The 13,177-nt window shown below is 35.9% G+C and overlaps 1 long non-coding RNA gene and 1 other non-coding gene across 2 annotated transcripts; both read left to right on the forward strand.

Annotated features, from left to right (window-relative positions):
* Window positions 1-3,661: 3,661 nt before the first annotated feature.
* On the forward strand, window positions 3,662-5,375 carry LOC112735833 (uncharacterized). Its single transcript, XR_003168561.3, has 2 exons — window positions 3,662-3,984; window positions 5,168-5,375. It is a non-coding gene; the product is annotated as an uncharacterized lncRNA (long non-coding RNA).
* Window positions 5,376-12,718: 7,343 nt separating this feature from the next.
* LOC112739037 (small nucleolar RNA R71) lies at window positions 12,719-12,826 on the forward strand. Its single transcript, XR_003169978.1, has one exon. It is a non-coding gene; the product is annotated as a small nucleolar RNA R71 (small nucleolar RNA).
* The last annotated feature ends 351 nt before the right edge of the window (window positions 12,827-13,177 follow it).

A 13,177-nucleotide genomic window follows, 5' to 3' on the forward strand; every position in this document is an offset into this window, starting at 1 on the left:
GAATTTTATGATTATTAAAATTTAATTCAATTATGACTTATTCTATTAGTTTAAAATATTTATTAGAAGCTATTTTAATAGACAAAATATTTAAATTAACTTTTATAATTGTTATTATTATTATTATTTTATTAAAGTTTAAGAAAAAAAAAAAAAGAATGGCCGAAGCCATTAAGAGAACAAAGAAAGAAATAAAATGTGATTTACTATGCTTATTATACTTACTATGCTTACTATACTTACTAATATATATATATATATATATATATATATATATATATATATATATATATATATATAAAACCAATGAGGTATGTCCTTTTTCATGACACCTAACCCTTTTCTTAATAAAAGCTTCAGCACTAATCCATTCTTTCTTTTAAATCATGAACAAGTCAATTAAGAAACAAAAAGAAAGGAAACGTGGCTTGTATATATATAACATTTTGACACCTAATGAGTTTTAGTATCACAAAATTCTCATTCAATACCCTTAGCCTTTAATCACATTCATCTCTTTCATATCACCGAATGAACGAAAGAAAAAAAAAAAGAGAGAAACACCGTGAGAGAGAGAAGAGAACGAAACCATGGAACCGTGAGTTTTCAACTTCGATTACTTGCGATCCGTAACTTCAATAAAAAATATAATTCGATAAAAGTGTCCGTATCCTTCTCTTCTATACGTTGGCGTTATTTTTGTCTGATAGAAGTTGACGGTGACATAGCTCCTCTTCCTCTTGAGTTCAGCCAACTGGAGTTCTAGGAGACACAGATGATTTCTGACATTTTCCTTTTCAGCAGCTCGGTCAAAAGTTTCTCCAAAATTTTTGTGGATTTTGATTTCATACGGAAGTAGGGGATTTTATTTTGAAATTAACTGTTTTTAAACTATGAATGCCATAGAAGTCTAGTGAATTTTTGTAAATAATTTATGATTGTTTGAAATGACTGAATGATGAGTTTGAGTTGTGTTTGTGACTGAATTTTGATGAATATGTATTTGATTTCTTGATTGAAAAGAGGTTGAAAATGGTTCAGTTGGGACCCAAAAAAGGGTGGCTAACCCCGAGTTTTAGGGGAAGTGCTGTCGAAATTTTAAAAAAATCTGAGGTTTTATTTGAAAAGTTATTTTAAAAAGATTTGGTTTTGGAAAATTAAATTATTTGAGATTTATTTAGTTGAGAAAAAGGTGTATTCTATTTTTAAAACTAGATTTATTAAGAAAAACATAATGTTTTAAATCCAGTTTGTAAGGAGAGATTTTGTTCTAAGTGTTGTTTTGAGCTTGGTTTTTTTAAGAAAAGGAATCTCTGCTACAGGAGAGCAGAGAATAAGGATTTAAAGAATATATTAATTAATGAAGTGTTTGCCACAGGAGAGCAGATGTGACATTGTTTGGGCCTTAGTGCCAAATGTAAAGTGGAGACGCCCACACACTGAGAACTGTTTTTCAGATGTACGCTTATTGATTTGGAAAGTCACACTGATGCGGCCTAGCCGTACGACTTATAAGCACACTGATGCATCTGGAAAGCCATATCTGGGACTTGTGCCCGGGTAATGTCGGGAGCGGGTAGGCACCGACACATGAGCTCATGGCCTGCGTTAGGGATAGACATGCATCATGTTGTTTGCACATTTGCATTTGATTGCGCTTGCTTGTCTTACTACTTTGTGATTGTATTGTTTGTCTTGTTGTGACTTGCTTGTACATTGAATTGAATCTCTTGCTTGTGCTACTTGTTTGTGAGTGTATTAAAGTGATTACGAGTTGACATTTGACTGAGGATTAACTATGTGGCTGAGAGACAGAAAATGTGACCAGTTTTATATTTAAAATTTGTTTTGAGTTTAGAAATTTAAAGAAAATTAATTATTTATCTAAAGTAGAAATAAAAGTATTTTCAAAAATTTAACAAAATAGTTTTACTAAGTAAGTTAATTATTTGCATTAAATTCATTACTTTTACGGCATTCCCATTTCCTACTGAGAACGTGTGGTTTGTTCTCACCCCAAATCTTCCACCCTTTCAGTGACACAGGTTCGGAGATTTAGTAAGAAGCTGCAGACGATTCGTAGATTTACTTGTGATTCCTGTTGTTTTTATAGAGTTCCCTCGTCCTTGTTGCTTTAGAGTTTTTATTTTATCCAGAGGGATAGGTATTGTATTTGAGTTTTACATTGAATTTAATCGTATAACCTCTATTATTATTAGTAATTATGTGATTGTTATTATTTGAAGATCTTTTGTTATGTGATTTTAATACTAAAATCTATTTTTTTCTGAAATTTTCTTAAAAATGGAAACGCGATATCGACGTAAAGGCTCAATAGTAAATTTATAATAAAGGAAATCAGGTCCGTAACGCCTTACTTTTGGTACGATCATGACGTGCTAAAAGTTAGGGTGTTACATTATGGTATCAGAGCAGTTCGTTCCTGTTAGAGCCTTGGGAATGGATTGACTATGCTTCATTGCATACTCTGAGTGTCTGTCATGCTTTATAACTTGTTCTGATAACAAGAGTTTATGTTTTATATGCATGACTGTATGATGATTAACGCTATTAGTTTACCGTTGCATACCTCATGATATTAAGTTTGGCCAACTTAATACTGATGATTTGTGTTTACGGAAATACTAATGGGTTATCATGGGCGAAATAGAAGTAATAGGTAATGCGAATCACGGGATTTGGGAACGTTAGAGGTTAAGTTTTAGGGGTAAGCTTCGTTTCAACGTATAATCCTTACTTGTGCTAAAGTAGTTTGAAGTCATCTCTTCCTTGATTGCTTGCAGAGAAATTTTTGTTTCGAACTTCTTTCTTGAGATATGTTTTGAATAACTCCCGACCATATCTTATCATTTATAAGATATGATTTCCTTCACATGAACTGGACATGCCAAACCTTTTTCTTTCTTTGACGTTTTGAAAGTGAAGTTGATGCAAACCTTTTCTATCTTATATCAATTTTCGAGGACGAAAATTTTTATAAACGGAGTAGGATGTAAGACCCCAGATTTTTGAAAATTAAATAATTAGCTATTTATGAGTTATTATATTTGTTGAGTTTTGTTTTTTAAGAAAATTATTTCTAACAAAAATAATTAAATAGAATTTTATGATTATTAAAGTTTAATTCAATTATGACTTATTCTATTAGTTTAAAATATTTATTAGAAACTATTTTAATAGATAAAATATTTAAATTAACTTTTATAATTGTTATTATTATATTATTATTATTATTATTTTATTAAAGTTTAAGAAAAAAAAAAGAATGGCCGAAGCCATTAAGAGAACAAAAAAAGAAATAAAATGTGATTTACTATGCATATTATACTTACTATGCTTACTATACTTACTAATATATATATATATATATATATATATATATATATATATATATATATATATATATAAAACCAATGAGGTATGTCCTTTTTCATGACACCTAACCCTTTTCTTAATAAAAGTTTCAGCACTAATCCATTCTTTCTTTTAAATTATGAACAAGTCAATTAAGAAACAAAAAGAAAGGAAACGTGGCTTGTATATATATAACATTTTGACACCTAATGAGTTTTAGTATCACAAAATTCTCATTCAATACCCTTAGCCTTTAAGCACATTCATCTCTTTCATATCACCGAATGAACGAAAGAAAAAAAAAAAAGAGAGAAACACCGTAAGAGAGAGAAGAGAACGAAACCATGGAACCGTGAGTTTTCAACTTCGATTACTTGCGATCCGTAACTCCAATAAAAAATCTAATCCGATAAAAGTGTCCGTATCCTTCTCTTCTACACGTTGGCGTTATTTTTGTCTGGTAGAAGTTGACGGTGACGTAGCTCCTCTTCCCCTTGAGTTCGGCCAACTGGAGTTCTAGGAGACACAGATGATTTCTGACATTTTCCTTTTCAGCAGCTCGGTCAAAAGTTTCTCCAAAACTTTTGTGGATTTTGATTTCATACGGAGGTAGGGAATTTTATTTTGAAATTAACTGTTTTTAAACTATGAATGCCATAGAAGTCTAGTGGATTTTTGTAAATAATTTATGATTGTTTGAAATGACTGAATGATGAGTTTGAGTTGTGTTTGTGACTGAATTTTGATGAATATGTATTTGATTTCTTGATTGAAAAGAGGTTGAAAATGGTTTAGTTGGGACCCGAAAAAGGGTGGCTAACACCGAGTTTTAGGGGAAGTGCTGTCGAAATTTTATAAAAATCTGAGGTTTTATTTAAAAAGTTATTTTAAAAAGATTTGGTTTTGGAAAATTAAATTATTTGAGATTTATTTAGTTGAGAAAAAGGTTTATTCTATTTTTAAAACTAGATTTATTAAGAAAAACATAATGTTTTAAATCCAGTTTTGTAAGGAGAGATTTTGTTCTAAGTGTTGTTTTGAGCTTGGTTTTTTTAAGAAAAGGAATCTCTGCCACAGGAGAGCAGAGAACAAGGATTTAAAGAATATATTAATTAATGAAGTGTCTGCCACAAGAGAGTAGATGTGACATTGTTTGGGCCTTAGTGCCAAATGTAAAGTGGGGACGCCCACACACTGAGAACTGTTTTCCAGATGTACGCTTATTGATTTGGAAAGTCACACTGATGCGGCCTAGCCGTACGACTTATAAGCACACTGATGCATCTGGAAAGCCATATCTGGGACTTGTGCCCGGGTAATGTCGGGAGCGGGTAGGCACCGACACATGAGCTCATGGCCTGCGTTAGGGATAGACATGCATCATGTTGTTTGCACATTTGCATTTGATTGCGCTTGCTTGTCTTACTACTTTGTGATTGTATTGTTTGTCTTGTTGTGACTTGCTTGTACATTGAATTGAATCTCTTGCTTGCGCTATTTGTTTGTGAGTGTATTAAAGTGATTACGAGTTGACATTTGACTGAGGATTAACTATGTGGCTGAGAGACAGAAAATGTGACCAGTTTTATATTTAAAATTTGTTTTGAGTTTAGAAATTTAAAGAAAAGTAATTATTTATCTAAAGTAGAAATAAAAGTATTTTCAAAAGTTTAACAAAATAGTTTTACTAAGTAAGTTAATTATTTGCATTAAATTCATTACTTTTACGGCATTCCCATTCCCTACTGAGAACGTGTGGTTTGTTCTCACCCCAAATCTTCCACCCTTTTAGTGACACAGGTTCGGAGATTCAGTAAGAAGCTGCAGACGATTCGTAGATTTACTTGTGATTCCTGTTGTTTTTATAGAGTTCCCTCGTCCTTGTTGCTTTAGGGTTTTTATTTTATCCAGAGGGATAGGTATTGTATTTGAGTTTTACATTGAATTTAATCGTATAACCTCTATTATTATTAGTAATTATGTGATTTTTATTATTTGAAGATCTTTTGTTATGTGATTTTAATACTAAAATCAATTTTTTTCTGAAATTTTCTTAAAAACGGAAACGCGATATCGACGTAAAGGCTCAATAGTAAATTTAGAATAAAGGAAATCAGGTCCGTAACGCCTTATTTTTGGTACGATCATGACGTGCTAAAAGTTTGGGTGTTACACAACCGGTTTAATTAAATATAAAATAAAATCATTAAAAAATTAATATATAATTTCAACCATTTAAATTCAATGATTCATAAACTAAAAAAATTCAAATTTTCACAATAAATTGTTTATCATCTATTATTAAATGTTCACAAACAAGTTCAAATGTCAAAGTTTATAACTGAAGAAAATTAAAACACACGTAAATGACAATACATAATATTCTACCACTAAAAGAAACAATATTATCAAATAAGTTTTCAACTAAACAAAGACACTTATCATCTCAAATAATAATCATCAATAAGTGTTTCAATATTATTTGAAAAATAGAAACAAATCAGAATCATCACAAATAACAAAATTTAACAAAATAGCAACAACATTATTCTAGAAAATTAGCAACAACCACCATTCCAGAAAATCAGCAACAACATTGTTTTAAAAAATCAGCAACTCAGAATAACAAAATTATTTTAAAAAATTTAATAAAATACCATCATCCATAAAATTTTAAAAAAATAAGCAAAAATAACAAAAATAGAAAAAATAGCAACTCTAAATCAGATTTCAGCAACTTAGAATCAGTAAAATGAACAAAATATGCAAACATAAATTGAAGCAGCTTTGCTTACAGCGACGAGAGAGGAATGAAAGTGGTGCACGAAATTGTGATCATCAACAATGGCGCCAAAGACTTGGTGCTCTCAAACGTGAATCACACTTTGTCACAACTTCGCACAACTAACCAGCAAGTGCACTGGGTCGTCCAAGTAATAAACCTTACGTGAGTAAGGGTCGATCCCATGGATATTGTCGGCCTGAAGCAAGCTATGGTCACCTTATAAATCTCAGTCAGACGGATTCAAATGGTTTTAGAGATTTGATCATTAAAAGATAAATAAAACGTAAAATAAAGATAGAGATACTTATGTAATTCATTGGTGAGAATTTTAGATAAGCGTATAGAGATGCTTTTGTTCCGCTTGAACCTCTGCTTTCCTATTGTCTTCATCCAATCCTTCATACTCCTTTCCATGGCAAGCTGTATGTTGGGTATCACCGTTGTCAATGGCTACATCCCGTCCTCTCAGTGAAAATGGTCCAATGTGCTGTCACTGCATGGCTAATCATCTGTCGGTTCTCGATCATACTGGAATAGGATTCAGTGATCATTTTGCGTCTATCACTACGCCCAGCAATCGCGAGTTTGAAGCTCGTCACAGCCATCCCTTCCCAGATCCTACTCGGAATACCACAGACAAGGTTTAGACTTTCTGGATCTCAAGAATGGCCGTCCATGGATTCTAACTTATACCACGAAGATTCTAATATCTCGGACTCGGTCCCCTATATTAGATACCTAAGAGATACTCATTCTATCTTATCTTCATGTAGAACGGAAGTGGTTGTCAGGCACGCGTTCATAGGTGAGAATGGTGATGAGCGTCACATAATCATCACATTCATCATGTTCTTGGGTGCGAATTAATATCTTAGAATAGGAATAAGTTTGAATTGAATAGAAAAATAATAGTACTTTGCATTAATTCATGAGGAACAGCAGAGCTCCACACTTTAATCTATGGTGTGTAGAAACTCTACCGTTGAAAATACATAAGTGATAATGGTCCAGGCATGGCCGAATGGCCAGCCTCCATAAAGGTCTAAGATAGCATAAAACTAATCAAAGATGATCCGAAGATGTAAAGACAATAGTAAAAAGTTCTATTTATACTAAACTAGTTACTAGGATTTACAGAGATAAGTAAATGATGCAGAAATCCATTTTCGGGCCCACTTGGTGTGTGCTTGGGCTGAACATTGAAGCTTTCATGTGCAGAGATCTTTCTTGGAGTTAAACGCCAGTTTGTAACCTGTTTCTGGCGTTTAACTCTGCTTTGCAACTTGTTTCTGGCGTTTAACTCCAGAATAGGGCAGAGAGTTGGCGTTGAACGCCAGTTTACGTCATCTAAACTCGAGAAAAGTATGGACTATTATATATTTCTGGAAATCCCTGAATGTCTACTTTCCAACGCAATTGAGAGCGCATCATTTGGAGTTCTGTAGCTCCAGAAAATCCACTTTGAGTGCAGGAAGGTCAGAATCCAGCAGCATCTGCAGTCCTTCTTCAACCTCTGAATCTGATTTTTGCTCAAGTCCCTCAATTTCAGCTAGAAAATACTTGAAATCACAGAAAAACACACAAACTCATAGTAAAGTCCAGAAATGTGATTTTTTATTAAAAACTAATAAAAATATACTAAAAACTAACTAAATTATACTAAAAACTATGTAAAAACAATACCAAAAAGCGTATAAATTATCCGCTCATCACAACACCAAACTTAAATTGTTGCTTGTCCCCAAGCAACTGAAAATCAAATAGGATAAAAAGAAGAGAATGTACTGTGAATTCCAAAATATCAATGAAACTTATCTCCAATCAGATGAGCGGGACTAGTAGCTTTTTTGCCTCTTGAATAGTTTTGGCATCTCACTTTATCCATTGAAGTTCAGAATGATTGGCATCTATAGGAACTTAGAATTTAGATAGTGTTATTGATTCTCCTAGTTTAGTATGTTGATTCTTGAACACAGCTACTTTATGAGTCTTGGCCGTGGCCCTAAGCACTTTGTTTTCTAGTATTACCACATACATAAATGCCACAGACACATAACTGGGTGAACCTTTTTAGATTGTGACTCAGCTTTGCTAAAGTCCTTAATTAGAGGTGTCCAGGGTTCTTAAGCACACTCTTTTTTTGCTTTGGACCTTGACTTTAACTGCTCAGTCTCAAGTTTTCACTTGACACCTTCACGCCACAAGCACATGGTTAGGGACAGCTTGGTTTAGCCGCTTAGGCCAGGATTTTATTCCTTTAGGCCCTCCTATCCACTGATGCTCAAAGCCTTGGATCCTTTTTATTACCCTTACCTTTTGGTTTTAAGGGCTATTGGCTTTTTTTTGCTTGCTTTTTCTTTTTCTTTCTTTCTTCTTTTTGCCATTTTTCTTTTTTTTTTCGCATTTTTTCTGCAAGCTTTTGTATTCACTGCTTTTTATTGCTTCAAGAATCAATTTTATGATTTTTCAGATTATCAATAACATTTCTCCTTTTTCATCATTCTTTCAAGAGCCAACATATTTAACATTCATAAACCACAAATTCAAAAGACATATGCACTGTTCAAGCATTCATTCAGAAAACAAAAAGTATTGTCACCACATCAAAATAATTAAACTAGTTTCAAGGATGAATTCGAAACCATGTACTTCTTGTTCTTTTGTAATTAAAAAATTTTTCATTTAAGAGAGGTGATGGATTCATAGGACATTCATAGCTTTAAGACATAGACATTTAAATACTAATGATCATGTAATAAGACACAAACATAAATAAAACATAAAGCATATTAAACGAAAAACAGGAAAATAAAAACAAGGAGATTAAGGAACGGGTCCACCTTAGTGAGGGTGGCGTCTTCCTTTTCTTGAAGAACCAATGGTGCTCTTGAGCTCCTCTATGTCTCTTCCTTGTCTTTGTTGCTCCTCCCTCATAGCTCTTTGATCTTCTCTAATCTCATGGAGGATGATGGAGTGCTCTTGGTGCTCCATCCTTAGTTGTTCCATGTTGGAACGTAATTCTCCCAGGGAGGTGTTGATTTGCTCCCAATAATTCTGTGGAGAAAAGTGCATCCCCTAAGGCATCTCAGAGATTTCATGGTGAGGAATTTTCTCATACTCTTGTTGAGGTCCATGATCTCTTGTTTGCTCCATCCTTTTCTTAGTGATGGGCTTATCCTCATCAATGAGGATGTCTCTCTCTATGTCAATCCCAGCCGAATTGCAGAGGTGGCAAATGAGGTGAGGAAAGGCTAACCTTGCCAAAGTGGATGACTTGTCAGCCACCTTGTAGAGTTCTTGAGGTATAATCTCATGAACCTCTACTTCCTCCCCAATCATGATACTATGGATCATGATGGCCTGGTCTACAGTAACTTCAGACCGATTGCTAGTAGGAAGGATTGAGCGCTGAATGAACTCCAACCATCCTCTAGCTACAGGCTTAAGGTCCAATATTCTTAATTGAACTGGCTTGCCTCTTGAGTCAACCTTCCATTGAGCTCCTTCCACACATATGTCCATGAGGACTTGGTCCAACCTTTGATCAAAGTTGACCCTTCTAGTGTAGGGGCGTGCGTTTTCTTGCATCATTGGCAAGTTGAACGCCAACCTTACATTTTTCCGGACTGAAATCTAAGTATTTCCCCCGAACCATGGTAAGCCAATGCTTTGGATTCGGGTTCACACTTTGATCATGGTTTCTAGTGATCCATGCGTTTGCATAGAACTTTTGAACCATTAAGATCCCGACTTGTTGAATGGGGTTGGTGAGAACTTCCCAACCACTTCTTTGGATCTCATGTCGGATCTTCGGATACTCATTCTTTTTTAGCTTGAAAGGAACCTCAGAGATCACTTTCTTCTTGGCCACAACTTCATAGAAGTGGTCTTGATGGACTTTTGAGATGAATCTCTCCATCTCCCATGACTCAGAGGTGGAAGCAATTGCCTTCCCTTTCCTCTTTCTTGAGGTTTCTCTGGTCTTAGGTGCCATTGATGGTTATGGAAAAATAAAAAGCAATGCTTTTACCACACCAAACTTAAAATGTTTGCTCGTCTCCGAGCAAAAGAAGAAGGAAAGAAGGAGAAGAAGAAGAAAATGGAAGAGATGGAGGTAGAAGGTGTTTTCGGCCAAGGGGGAGAAGAGAGGGTTGTGTTTTGTGAAAATGAAGAAGGAATGAGGGGTTTATATAGGAGTGGGAGGAGGTTTAGAGTTCGGCCATTAGAGTTAGGTTTGGGAGGGAAAAGAATTTGAATTTTGGAGGTAGGTGGGGTTTATGGGGAAGAGAGGATGGATGTGAGTGGTGAAAAGGTGATGGGCAAGAGTGATTGAGGTGATTGGTGAGGGGTATTTGTGGAAGAGAGTTATGAAAAGGTATGAGGAGGAGAGAAGAAAATGTGGGGATCCTGTGGGGTCCACAGATCCTGAGGGGTCAAGGACTTAGCATCCCTGCTCCAATGAGGCATGTAAAACGCCCTTGCTGTGCAATCCTGGCGTTTAACACCAGACTGCTGCTTGTTTCTGGCGTTAAACGCCCAAATGTAGCCTGTTTCTGGTGTTTAACGCCAGGTAGATGCTTGTTTCTAGCGTTAAACGCCAGCTTGGTGCTTGTTTCTGGCGTTAAACGCCAGACAGATGCTTGTTTCTGGCGTTTAAACGCCAGAATGCTCCTCCTCCAGGGTGTGCTATTTTTAATACTGTTTTTCATTCTGTTTTTAATTTTTCAATAGTTTTTGTGACTCCACATGATCATAAACCTAATAAAACACGAAATAACAATAAAAATAAAATTAAATAACATTGGGTTGCCTCCCAACAAGTGCTTCTTTAATGTCAATAGCTTGACAGTGAGGTCTCATGGAGCCTCACAGATGTTCAGAGCATTGTTGGGACCTCCCAACACCAAACTTAGAGTTTGGATGTGGGGGTTCAACACCAAACTTAGAGTTTGGTTGTGGCCTCCCAACACCAAACTTAGAGTTTGACTGTGGGGGCTTTGGTTGACTCTGTAGTGAGAGAAGCTTTTCATGCTTCCTCTCCATGGTTGCAGAAGGAGAACCTTGAGTCTTAAATACAAGGTAGTCCTCATTCAGTTGAAGGACCAATTCTCCTCTGTCCACATCAATCACAGCTTTTGCTGTGGCTAGGAAGGGTCTTCCAAGGATGATGGATTTATCCTCATCCTTCCCAGTGTCTAGGATTATGAAATCAGCAAGGATGTAAAGGCCTTTGACCTTTACTAACACGTCCTCTACCAGTCCATAAGCCTATTTTCTTGAGTTGTCTGCCATCTCTAATGAGATTTTGGCAGCTTTCACCTCAAAGATTCCTAGTTTCTCCATTACAGAGAGTGGCATTAAGTTTATGCCTGACCCCAGGTCACACAGAGCCTTCTCAAAGGTCATGGTGCATATGTTACAGGGTATTAGGAATTTACCAGGATCCTGTTTCTTTTGAGGTAATTTCTGCCTATCCAATGCATTTAGTTCATTGGTGAGCAAGGGAGGTTCATCTTCCCAAGTCTCATTACCAAATAATTTGGCATTCAGCTTCATGATTGTACCAAGGTACTTAGCAACTTGCTCTTCAGTAATGTCTTCATCCTCTTCAGAGAATAAATACTCATCAGAGCTCATGAAGGACAGAAGGAGGTTCAATGGAATCTCTATGGTCTCTAGATGAGCCTCAGATTCCTTTGATTGTTCAAAGGGAAACTCCTTATTGGTCACTGAACGTCTCAGGAGGTCTTCCTCACTAGGATTCACGTCCTTCTCCTCCCTTGTAGGTTCGGCCATGATGGTCAAATCAATGGCCTTGCACTCTCTCTTTGGATTTTCTTCTGTATTGCTTGGGAGAGTATTAGGGAGAGTTTCAGTGACCCTTTTACTCAGCTGGCCCACTTGTGCCTCCAAATTTCTAATGGAGGACCTTGTTTCATTCATGAAACTGAAAGTGGCCTTAGATAGATCAGAGACTATATTTGCTAAGCTAGATGGATTCTGCTCAGAATTCTCTGTCTGTTGCTGAGTGGATGATGGAAAAGGCTTGCTATTGCTAAACCTGTTTCTTCCACCATTATTAAAGCCTTGTTGAGGCTTTTGTTGATCCTTCCATGAGAAATTTGGATGATTTCTCCATGAGGGATTATAGGTGTTTCCATAGGGTTTTCCCATGTAATTCACCTCTGCTATTGTAGGATTCTCAGGATCATAAGCTTCTTCTTCAGAAGATGCCTCTTGAGTACTGTTGGATGCAACTTGCAATCCATTCAGACTCTGAGAAATCATATTGACTTGCTGAGTCAATATTTTGTTCTGAGCCAATATGGCATTCATAGCATCAATTTCAAGAACTCCCTTCCTCTGAGGCGTCCCATTACTTACAGGATTCCTCTCAGAAGTGTACATGAACTGGTTATTAGCAACCATATCAATGAGTTCCTGAGCTTCTGCAGGTGTTTTCTTTAGGTGAATGGATCCACCTGCAGAATGGTCCAATGACATCTTTGATAACTCAGACAGACCATCATAGAATATATCCAGGATGGTCTATTATGAAAGCATGTTAGAAGGACACTTTTTGGTCAGTTGCTTATATCTCTCCCAAGCTTCATAGAGGGATTCACCGTCCTTCTGTCTGAAGGTTTGAACATCCACTCTAAGCTTACTAAGCTTTTGAGGAGGAAAGAACTTGGCTAAGAAAGCTGTGACCAGGTTATCCCAAGAGTTCAGGCTATCTTTAGGTTGATAGTTCAACCATATTCTAGCTCTGTCTCTTACAGCAAATGGGAAAAGCATAAGCCTGTAGACCTCGGAGTCAACCCCATTGGTCTTAACAGTATCACAGATCTGCAAGAATTCAGTTAAGAACTGAAAAGGATCTTCTGATGGAAGTTCATGAAACTTGCAGTTCTGTTGCATCAGAGAAACTAATTGAGGTTTTAGCTCAAAATTGTTTGCTCCAATGGCAGGGATTGAGATGCTTCTTCCATGTAAATTGGAATTTGGTGCAGTAAA

This window comes from Arachis hypogaea, chromosome 13 (assembly GCF_003086295.3).
Source record: "Arachis hypogaea cultivar Tifrunner chromosome 13, arahy.Tifrunner.gnm2.J5K5, whole genome shotgun sequence".
In the NCBI taxonomy this organism is placed as follows: domain Eukaryota; kingdom Viridiplantae; phylum Streptophyta; class Magnoliopsida; order Fabales; family Fabaceae; genus Arachis; species Arachis hypogaea.